Here is a 12,157-nt window from a genome sequence, read left to right as displayed (position 1 = left end):
TGAAAGAGGTAGCAATATTTTCGGAGGAGTGAGTTAAGTTAGGAGTGGGTGTACTTACTTTACCTGGGAGGAGGATGGAGTTTATTGAGGACCAGAATTGTTTGGGGTTATGTTGGGAGGAGGGTAAGGGCAGACTGGTAGTACTGGATTTTGTCCTGTTTTATAAGCTTTTTGGTTCTATTGCGTAGTTCTAGGAATTTTTGCCTAGTAGAGGGGGTTTTGCTTTTGCGCCAGTTTGTCCCATGCTTTATCCCTGTTTTTCATTTCAGACTTTGTGTTTTTTTGTAGCCATGGGGATTGTTGGGGTCTAGTTCGGGAACGTCTTATGGGGGCATGGTAATTAAGGATGCTTAGGAATGTTTTATTAAAGTAGTCAACTGCGTCATCTAGTTTGAGGTATTTTAGAGGTTGCCAGTTACAGTCTTTTAAGGATGAGCTGAATGAGAGAGGGTTGAAGTTAGTTTTTTTTGCGTATTTGATGGTAGATGATGGGTTTTACTTTATAAAGGTGTTTTCTTAGTAAGAAGGTTGGGGAGTGATCACTGAGGCTGTCAGATAAGCAGCCTGCTATATATGACTGGGGGCTCTTATTGACTAGTATCCAATCAAGGGTAGTGTGTTTGTTGGAGTTATTTATCCTAGTAGGTGACTGGACTAGTTGGGTGAAGCCATGAAGATTTACATGATGGGTTGGGTGGTTGCTAGAGCAGGATTGCCAGTCAGTGTTGAAGTCTCCTAGAATTAAAGTTTCTTGGGGTAGGTGGTGGGTAGTCCAGCTGAGGAGGTTTTCAAGTGGAGGGATGTTGCGGCCAGGTGGGAAGTAGCAACCTATTATGTTTAGGGTTTTATTTTGGTTTATTTTAAGGTTGGCAAATCTTAAGTTAAGTAATATACCTGAGCAGAGCAGTGGCATAAAACGTGCTGTTATCATGTTCTTATGAACTCTCTTCATTCTTGTAACTTTGTTTCTCTTCAGAGGGTCTAGTGCCTTCAAATCATTTTCTTCTTATAAGAAACAAACCTACTATTGCAGCACTGACTGCCCTTTGATCTGTGATAATACCATCTCCTTGCTTTACCAGAAATATTTGATTGTGTTGTTCTCAGTTTGCAGATCCGCATTATCAATTTTCTTTAACCTTATTCATGCTTTCCTATTGTTTCTAGAGGTGAAAAATCTTTTTTCATTAACTCAAATCAAACTGCACAAGGGTCACTCATTCCAGGGATCTTAACCTAGACATTGACATGAACAAATCATTTAGGAGAGATAGATTCAGCTCCCAGAGACTACCCCTTCTCTGGAACAAGCTTCTCATTCATATGAAGCAGAACCCCTCCCTGACCCTCTTCAAACGCAACCTAGATCAGTGGATGGGTACCGTAAATTCACTCCTGGGGTGGTGCCATGTCCCTCATGGACAGATGCATTCAGTATTAATTACCATAGACTCATAACCCTGCAAACTTTGCTCCCGTAACTACTGACAGTTGGGGTGACTTGGGATGAATATGGCTGTGGAAAACAAAAACCCCACGACCAACTGTTTAAACACAAAACAAAATGGTGTCGAGAACAGCGGGCACCATAGAACTTTAATAAAATAGTAAAATGATAAAACATAGTAAAACTGACAACTCGGTAGGATAAAGCGCTTTTCGTCTAGTTAATAACTAGACTTCCTCAGATAACAATGAATGAGTCATTTCATTAGTAACCTGCAGCCTTAGTCTTCTCTGCCAAACTGCCAGACACTGTTCATTTCAGGTACGTATATATCCCTTTAAACTATAGCTTTCACCCTTCTGACTACACTTGTACTTCAGTAATGTGTACTTCTTATAGCACACTTTAATAGTTAACTGGATGTTAATTTTTGATCAGAATTTAAATTAGTGATACAGCTCCAAACACATGCATACAGTTCAGTTTTCACATTCTGCCATAATTTGGTAAAATAAAGAGGGTAACAGTAGACATCACAGAGCTGTCCAATTTTCCTGAACCGTCATATCAGCTGTCATCATCGGCATCAGTCCCCTATTTTTCCCATTTTTAAATGGAATCAAGGTGCTGTGTCAACTATTGCCGTCACTCCCAATTCAGAGATACTCTCCTTCCATCTTCAACAGTCATGCCCAGCTGTTGCAGGTCTTCTCTGATGCAATCTGTCCATCTCTCCATTTTACATCCTTGTCATATCTTGCCTTCTTCCTGTCTCTCCCAAATCTTCTTTGCCAGATTGACTTCTGTTTTTAAGCACATGTGACTGAACCACCATAATATGTTCTCCTTGACCTTCTCCACAAATGAGACTATTTTGGCTTCCACTCAATTTGTGTTCTGCTGCTTGTCTCAGGCACTTCATCATTTTAAGATTCCTAATATGCTGTGCTCTTTACTGAAGCAGTAGTCTCACCACTATTTTGTTCACCTTATGAATATCTTTGATATTCTTCTATCACAAACTTCCCGTGACACTTTGCTACAACACCTCTGATTCTAGCTTTGACTCCTCATTAAGATTTCCATGCTCCTCAGCCCCACACCCAGATACTTGAAGCTGTTAACAGGCTCCCTGTTTTCCTTCTATTTCATCATTCACCTTCTGATTTCACCCAGTTTCTGCCATGACTACTGCCTTTTATTGTACTCAGTTCCATCCCATGTGCTTTCAGCTATCATTTGCTGAAGTTCCTGTTCAGAGTCTGCTTGTAGAACCATGTTACATACAGTAGATCTGAAATAGTTTACTTCATTTGCTCTTCAACCTGTGGGTCTTCGGATCCACATTGGATCCTTCACAGCTGCATTTTCCAGCTATGGTTCCGAGCTCCATGCTCCTCCACTTACCCATAATGCGCCCCTGTCTCCCTTCTCCTTCAGATCTCATTTGCCGTCTGAGAGGAAGAAGCGTGGTCCGAGCACCAAAGCATTTGGTTGTTTTCCTATAACAGTAAATTGTTTCTTTTTTTTTTTTTTGGCCTTTCTTATCTATTTCTCTTTAACCCTTTGTCTGTACCTTCTCGGGGTTCTCTGTAGTGTTAAAAAAAAAAAAAAAAGTAAGTAGGCTTTCCTGTCTTTCCTCCCCTCTTTCTTTCCACTTGGTGTGTGTGTTTTGGGCTGGCTAAGGCATGGCAGACACCCTGACGCCAGGCTTCAAAAGGTGCACAGAGTGTGACCATAAACTTTCTCTGGTGGATGGCCACACTCTTTGTGTGGTTTGCTTGGGGGTGCCTCACCTCCAGTCCCCCTGTCCTATTTGTGCTGGGTTTAATCCCAGGGCACTTAAGGACAGGTGGGACAAAACTGATCCTTAAGGACCTGTTGACCTCTTCTGCTGGGACCGAGATCCCACCTTCCCCTGCTGGGAAAGCAGTGGCTGCTGCTTTGTCTTCCCCTTCCATGGCCTCTGGGACACACCCTCCCACCAAGAGGTCTGGGGAAGGGGATAATGCCAGAAGGACCAGCCTTGCAAACGATCCCCCTACCGCTTCTCAGAGGCCAGCCCTCCGCCGAAGATTAAGCCTGTTTCCAGGCCAGTGACACCTTGGCTCAGGTCCCCCAGATTTTCGCCTGAGGTACAGGTTAGCCAGTCGCCCCCTAGGCCTTCCCCCCACTGGCTTTCCTGGCCGACTTTGGCGGCGTCCTCCCGCTCTACTCGGAGCTTGTCTGAAGCGGTGATGGACAAGATGATGCTGTTTTTATCTGCACTCAAATTCAGATGGGGGTCTTGCCAGGGCCTTCTCCCACCAGAGCAGGTGCCTTCCAGACATTATTTAGACCTATCACTCTTTCTCCGATCGGACCTGCGTTTTCGTAGTCGTTGGATCTGAGGACGGTCAGAGTCAAGGGGTCGGCGCCGACAGTACCCTGTACCTTGACGCCGGCCAGTGCCTTGAGTGTGTCAGATCCGACTGGATCGGATTCAAACTCTCTGAGCCATAGCCTCAGGGTCGGATCCGAGGGAGTACTCTCTGCTCTGAGCTTGTCAGAGAGAAGCATTCCCCTCCACATCTCGGCTCCCAGAGGCTCGGCTCCGGCTCCCCGGTCAGATCAGGGGGAGTGGCTTCCGCTAGATCAGCCAAGGAGGTCTATTCCCCCTCGGCATTCGACGTGGTGGAGATGGTTCTCGCAGGGTAGAGGCATCTGACCATTTCATCTTCGGAGTCCATCCAGACCCCCCTGGCCTTGAATGTGGTTCTGACCATCTTGCCCTCTCAGGGACAGCCCATAGCTGTAGTGCCCCAGGAAGTTCTGCCCTTGGAACATCCCGTTTGTGAGACCTCCCCAGACAGTCCCCCTGAGGAGCCCCCCCTGCAAGCATATGTGTAAAAGGAGGCACTTGGACTCTCCTACAGAGTCCCTCACTGAAGACGCAGACCTGGATGACGGGGAAGGTTCCCCAAGATCACCCTCCGAGGATGCCTCCTTTGGAGACATCATGGAGATCCTTCACCAAAGGGGTGTGGTCCGCCCTAAAACCAACCTCTGACAAGTCCGTGTTTCTGGAGGCATTCGGCTCGGGCCCATCTACCTCTTGGGTGTCCCCTCCTGCTCCACTTGTGGATTTGATAGCATCTAGGTAGTGGAAGGAGCTGGATACTGTAGAGCCAATACCCAAGCGCCCGAGCAAAGTCGTAAGCCACCCCCCCCACAGACAAGTTACACTGCCACAAGGGGTCCCCTGTAGATGCTATGATTGTGGCGGTGGCCACCAAAAAGGAACTCACCCAGGAGAGCTGCACGGTTCACCCGCCTGACCGAGAGTTGAGAGAGTTGGATCATTTTGGGAAGCGAGTTTATGCTTCAGCGACCTTCTGTGTGAGGGTGCTGAACTACATGGCCCACGTCATTCAGCTCCAGAGAGATCTGGTCAAGGAAGTCATGGAGTCAATCCCAGGGTCCATGTCGGCAGAGGACAAGAAGATGTTCGATGCATGAATGGCCACCCTAAAATCTGTAGCCAGCACGGCTATGCGTTTGCTCTCCCATGCCATGGAGGGAGCTGCATGGGTGGTGGGGTCAGGCGTTGCCATCCGGCATCACGCCTGGCACTGCTTATGTCAGTTCTTGGAGCCCTTCAAGGCATCTTTTACCAATGCCCCTTATGATGGTTCTTCCCTTTTTGGGAAGACGGTCAGAGAGACTTTGGTCCAGAGTGAGAAGGACGGGAAGACACTGTCTGCCGTCAAGATCCACTTCTGACTGCCTCAGAGGTCCTTTTCCAGGAACCAGTGATGCCAGAAGATGTGGTTTCGGAAGCCTTAGGTGTTTTCCCAGGAATCTCAGGACTCGCCTTCCGCCATAGGCAGAGGGGGATGTGATAGATGCCGCCCTCAAGGCAGAGGGGGTCCTAGGAATTTCTGATCCCAAGAACCTTTCTCGGATAAACCCGGGTAGCAGCCCTGAGGGGTTGCCTGGCTGTCCATCTCTAGAGGCATTTGGGGGTCGCTTCACCCATTAGCATTGGAGTCCATCACTACAGATCAGTGGGTGCTGTGAGTCATATCCAGAGGATATTTTGTTCCGTTCAAGGATCCTCCCACATCCAACAAAGCCCTCCCGGATGTTCCACCCATGCAGCAGGAGGAGGCAGCAGTGCAGATAGACTCACTGCTAAGAAAATGAGTCATCCAACCGGTCTCCCCCACACCAGTCTGGGTCAGGGGGTTTATTCGAGGGTCTTTTTAGTGCCAAAAAAGACGGAGGACCTCAGACCAGTATTGGATCTGTCCAAATTGAGCCTGTCAGTAACCAAGACAAAATTCCGGATGGTCCTGAATTCAATCTATCCTGCCCTATCTGCAGGCCAGAGACTGGATGTGCTCGACTTGACCTCCAGGACGCGTACTATCACATCAAGATGGACAGGTTCCTTTGCTTCCAGCTGGGAACCAAACTCTAATACATGTGAGAGATGCAGTTACACAGCCAAACTGGAGGCAGTGCTCTCTCAACCCAAGACTGGTACAGTCAGTCAGGAGGAAAAGGTAACCACCCGCACCACAAATCCAGTCTCACATAGACCTATTGCATCTGCAAACCTAACACATAAACACACAAAAACATACTCGGAGGCTCTAAATAAAAATCTGCCTAAGCAGCAAAGACCTCCAAAGCAGACACCCAAGCAACAGCCAGCCCTCAACAATACCCATAAATCACATATTTCACAAAGTCAGTGTGCCACACAGTCACAGCCCTTAAGGCTAAACAACACACCAAATACACCTGTTATAGGGGACTCTATTGTCCGGCACACTGACGTCCCACTCACCAGACTGAACAAGGAGAAGGTCACTGTAAGCTGCCTGTCGGGTGCCAGGATCCGCCACATAACTCAAGCACTCAGGTCACTCCAAAGCAAGTACAAATATGACTCCATCATTGTCCATGCTGGTGTGAATGACCTGAGACGTACTTCCCTGGACTACACGAAAAGAGACATAGAGGAGCTCTCTGATCATGTAGCCCAGGCTGGTATGACCCTGACCTTGAGTAGCACCTTGCCCTCACCAAGAATGATGCTACAGTATAAAGACAAAATGATCAGTTTCAACAATTGGCTAAAGTATTGGTGTCATTCAAAGGGGATCCAGTTTCTGTCAGCCTGGGATGACATGCTCGACAAGCCTTGTTGCTTCGCTAGGGACGGCTTGCACCTGTCACCCTTAGGCTTTTGTATACTGGCCAAGGCTCTTGCCACCCCCATAGTGCCTTTTTTAGGCAAGGCTCAAAGGACAAACCAACCTCCATAGACAACCAAGAATAAAAAAACTAAATGTAATGCTACTCAATGCCAGAAGTCTAAACCTCAAGATGCACGCACTCGAGACTCTCCTCACTATGGAGAAAATCGATGTCTGTGCAGTAACAGAAATCTGGTTCAAGGCTCCTGAGAGCACCCCAGCACTACCAGGTTATAACTCATGCCATGCTTTTCGGACCCAACACTCGGACCAAAGCAAAAAAGGAGGGGGAGTATATATATTCATCAAAGATACCTACACCTCCAGGTTAGTGGCACTGCACAAAGCATCGGAGACCATCCATGTGCAACTAACAGAGGGCAAAACTGCCTTTCAGTTTGTAGCCTGCTACACATCATCCTCCCTTTTACAGGAACCCCACTTGGCATTCCTGAGAATATGAAGGTCTCTCCAAACACCATGATATTGGGTGACTTCAACTACCCAAACATTGACTGGGAAAACTACTCAAGCCCAAACACCCTCGCCCAACGGTTCCTTGAATTTGTAAACTCTAACGCTATGGAACAACTGGTCACCACTCCCACAAGAGGGGACAACATATTGGACCTGGTCATCACCAACATGGGGACTCTATGTTCCACACCAGAGGTAAATCCCTCATTGGTAAGATCAGACCATAAACTAATTTCCCTGGATATCCATATCCCGTCCCCACCCCCAGCCAAGGAAACCACTGTAAAAAATTTCTCAAAAGCTAACTTCACACTTCTCAAGACTGAGGTGGAATCCTTCAAAGCCCCCGGGCCAGAGGATAATACTGCACAATCTGCAGTATCCTTTACAATTGCATTCTATGAGCACCTGCAGGAATGCATGGATCGTGCTATCCCAGATAAAACCAAGACTCACTCCTCCAAAAACAGAGACCTGTCTGGTGGACCCCGGCCATAAATAAGCTATACAGCAGAAGGAGGAAGCTACTACATGATAGAGCAAAATCCCAAAAAGGCAAGGCATCTCTGATCAGTATTAGCAAGAAACTACGATCCCTCATAAAATCATCAAAGGCCAGCTTCGAAAGAAAAATTGCCCTAGACACTAAAGATCATCACAAGGCCTTCTTTAGTTATGTCAGGAATATGGGTGGAAATTGCCAGATATGTTCTGAATTGATGCATAATGGTACAAAATATACCGAACCTACAGACCTAGCCAACATCCTGGCAGACAGGTTCAGTGCTAACTTCTCCCCCCCTTCCCCCCCAAAGGAGCAAATACCTATCCCAACTGAATGTAACCTCCCTGACATCACAGATGCACAGGTGAAAGCTGCCCTCTCCAAAGCAAAAAACACAGCATCTATGGGACCGGACGATGTCCCAGGCTGCGTCTTACACGAGCTCCAAGAAGAACTGAACCCTCACATTAAGTCACTGTTCAAACTTAGCCTTACTACAGGATATGTACCCAAAGAATGGCTTCCAGCTACAGTGGTCACACTCCACAAAGGTGGCGCCACAACGGACCCCGGGAACTATCGCCCAATAAGCCTGACTAGTCTGATCTGTAAAGCTATGGAGCGTATTATCATGGAACTCATAAACAAAGACATTGGGAACCTCCAGACACTGGACCCTACCCAATTTGTCTTTGTTAAGGGCAGATCTTGCCTCTTAACCCTAGTTGATTTCTTTGAAACGGTTACCAAAGCCATAGATGAGGGCAAGGTAGTCCACACAGCCTACCTGGACCTCGCAAAAGCCTTTGACACAATATCCCACTCGGGCATCATAAATAAGCTTACAAGTTTAAATATCAACCCCTGTGTCACAAGGTGGGTTGCAAACTGGCTCAGGGATAGAACCCACATGGTCAGAATTGCAGGTGCCACATCCGAATCCAAACCAGTTACAAGTGGCGTCCCACAAGGCTCAGTTCTGGGACCTCTCTTATTCGGTATATACTTCTCTGAGGTACAGGCTAACACGGGGGGACTGTGGCTGACAAAGTTCGCAGATGACTGCAAACTGGGAGCCATAATTGACTCTTCAGCTGACACAAGTATCCTCCAAAAGGGTCTCCTGGAGACGGATGCTAGGTGCCTGACCCATGGCCTCAAGCTAAATGCTAAAATGTGCATAGTCATCCCCTTTGGGAAAAACAAAGTGCTCACAAATTACCACATAGGCGGTAATCCATTAAGTACGGAAGAAGTAATTAGGGATTTGGGGACCCACGTAGATAGTAATCTCTCCTTTGATAATCACGTTGCCAAAGTGGTTAGAAAGACCTTCTATATAGCCCACCTTATCATGAAAGGGTTCGCATCTAGATCAAGAGAGGTCATTGTGCCTCTCTACTCATCACTCATCAGGCCCATAATTGAATACAATGCCCCTTTTGGGATGTACCTTACTCGACATCTGCAGCAACTGGAGAGACCCCAAAAGTACCTCACCAAGAGGATCATGGGCCACAAACAGATGTCCTATGCAGCTCAACTAAAGAAACTCCAGCTGTACTCAGTTGCTTACCACCTACTCAGAGGTGATCTATGCCTGACGTACAAAGCCATGTCTAACCCAGAATTAATGGACATGCTCCACCTCAAAAAATCCAAATCCCTTAGAGCTACACGCTCCAGGGACTTAAACCTCAGCACAGAAATAAATAGGACATGCTGGAGGGACAGATTAATTTCCCAGAGGCCCCCCTCACTCTGGAACAGAATCCCAATTCATGTTAGACATAGCCCCTCGCTGACCCTATTCAAGCGAAATCTGGATGCGTGGATGGGAAATCGCAAATTCACCCCTGGGATCTCTTCTGTGTCCCTGCTTGACAGAGGCACAGTAAACTAATCTTAAAGGGCTACCTTCTTTGACCTACTATACAGAGGCACAGTAGGCTAATCTAATAGGGAGGCGAAAGCCAAATACACTCTGGCTAGGCTTATAAATGCCTTTGGGCAGATAGCCTAGTATCTACCTATGAACCTATTACCGATTTCGAGTCCTCCCCTTTGGTCTTACCACAGCCCCCCCGGGTGTTCACCAAGGTAATGGCAGTAGTAGCGGCTCACCTGAGGCTTCATGGCATTCAGGTCTTTCTGTACCTGGCCGATTGGCTCTGTACTGCCCCTTTAGAGCATCTACCATGTCAGACCAGAGACTACTTCCTTCAGCTTGCCAACAAGTTGGGCATTACAAACAGCATGAACAAGTCTGTTCTTCTCCCGGTTCAGATTTTAGACTTCATCAGGGCATGACTGAACACAATACAAGCAAAGGCGTTCCTCATGTCAGACAGGATACGCAGCTTGAGGTTATATGTCTTACTCATTCTTCAGACCCATTTATCAACAGCCGAAGCAGTGATAAGAGCTCTAGGTTCCATGGCAGCCACGATAAATCTTCTTCCAATGGTGCGCCTTCATATGAGGGTGCTGCAGTGGACACTGGCAGTTCAGTGGTCACTGTTAGACCTTCCATTGACTTTTCCGGTGAGAATTTCAAAAGCGTGCAGGGACTCCCTTTGGTGGTGGATTCAGTTTCCAGATCTCCTCAAGGGATGTCCGTTTCAACATGCTTTCCTCAAGACCATGGTGACCACAGATGCCTCCCTACTAGGGTGGGGGTGGGGGGCACTGCTCAGGAAGGACAGTCCAAGGCACGTGGTCCCCTTCTGAGACTTATCTGCACATCAGTGTTCCAGAGATGAGAGTGGTTCTTCTTGCGTTCCAGGCCCTTCATGCTCATCTTCCTCTGTGAATGATTGCAATTCAGACAGACAATATGTCAGTGGTCTGGTATATCAACAAACAAGGGTGAACCAGATCTTATCCCTTATGACGAGAGGCCATGAGAGTGTGGGAATGGGCGACCTCCACCGGCTGGTTTGTGGTGGCAATGCACATCCAGAGACGATCCAACATTCTAGCGGACAGGCTCAGCAGATCGATCCTGCTGCCTTGCAAGTGGTCTCTGAATCCTTCAGTAGTGGAACAAATCTTTCTAGAGTGGGGTCGTCCTTGCTGCGATCTTTTCGCATCTCCTTTTAACATGAAATGCAGCGAGTTTTTCGCTCTGAACCCCCTGCTGAGGAAGCCCCCAGAGACGCTCTGATTCATGCTTGGCCTCCCGGGCTTCTTTATACATATCCTCCTCTTCCCCTTATGTCAAAGTTTCTACAGAAAGCCCGAAGGCTGGGGAGCACTGTGATCCTCATTGTCACATTCTGGCCTCGACAGGTTTGGTTTCCCTTACTCAGGTCTCATCTAGTTGTTCCACCATGGACTTTGGATCTGGTCCCGGATCTGCTCTTACATCCCTCGGGGATCCCTCATCCAGATCTGGACAGTCTGAAGCTCACTGCTTGGCTGCTCCAGTTCCCATGATTATTAGGACTCCTGGTCTGTCATCTCCTGTTAAGTCCATTCTAGTAGCAGCTCATAAATTGTCTACCAGAAAAGTCTACCGTAGTAAATGGAAACTTTTTTCTATATGGGCCAATCCGAGGTCTTTGGATCCTTTCACTGCTCCGCTTTCGGCAGTTTTAGATTTTCTGGCTAGCATTTTTCATCAAGGCGCTAGTTCCTCTATGATGAAAGTCCAAACTAGCAGCAACCTCTAATTTTCATTTTGGAGTAAACATGTCTTCATTGGCTTCCTCTAAACTCTGTAAAACCTTTCTCAAAGGTGCCTTTCTTCTCAGACCCCTGGTTAAGGACCTGATTCTGCCATGGGACCTCACCTTACTGTTGCAGGCATTGGATTCTCCCCCATTTGAGCCTGCAGCATCTGAGGATCTATAATTTTTGACTTGGAAAACTGCCTTCTTGGTTGCCATCACTTCTGCTAGAAGAGTGTCGGAGCTTCAAGCTCCTTCTATCAAAGTCCCTTATATGATCTTTCATAAAGATAGAGTGTCGCTACGCACTAACCCGTCCTTCCTTCTCAAGGTAGCATCGGAAGCCAATATTAATCAGACCATCAATTTGCCAGTATTTTTTCCTAACTTCCAGAACAAAGGGGAATACAAATTATATTTACTGGACATACACAGGCAGTTGAGGTTTTATCTTCATAGGACTAAACCATTCCGCAAGTCTGATCAATTTTTTGTGTCCTATGCCAAGCCCTTCTTTGGTAAACCTGTTTCAGAAGTGACAATTGCTCACTGGAGTTCACAATGCATTGACTGGGCTTATTCAGAAAGAGGTTTGTCTCTACCAGGGAAAGTGAAGGGTCATTCGACCCGATCTATGGATACGTCAGCGGCCTCTTGGTCTAGGGTCTCTTTGGATGATATTTGTTCAGCTGCCACTTGGGCCTCATCTCACGCCTTTATTTCTCATTATAAACTGGATTTGGTCTCTAGGATTTGTGATCCTTTGGTTGTGCGGTACTCCAGAATATCCTTCCATGAGGGACTCCCAAGA

At 47.1% G+C, this 12,157-nt stretch overlaps 1 protein-coding gene across 3 annotated transcripts in view; it reads left to right on the top strand.

The window, feature by feature from the left end:
• Positions 1-12,157, top strand: part of ERMARD (ER membrane associated RNA degradation) — a 1,319,361-nt gene that overhangs the window by 1,063,672 nt on the left and 243,532 nt on the right. The gene's annotated exons all lie outside the window — the stretch shown is intronic.

The sequence above is a fragment of the Protopterus annectens genome, chromosome 1.part0 (assembly GCF_019279795.1).
Source record: "Protopterus annectens isolate FY-2018-M chromosome 1.part0, PAN1.0, whole genome shotgun sequence".
Taxonomy (NCBI): Eukaryota; Metazoa; Chordata; order Ceratodontiformes; family Protopteridae; genus Protopterus; species Protopterus annectens.
Note: the sequence above shows the minus strand (reverse complement) of the source record. Positions and strands in the feature narration are given on the sequence as shown.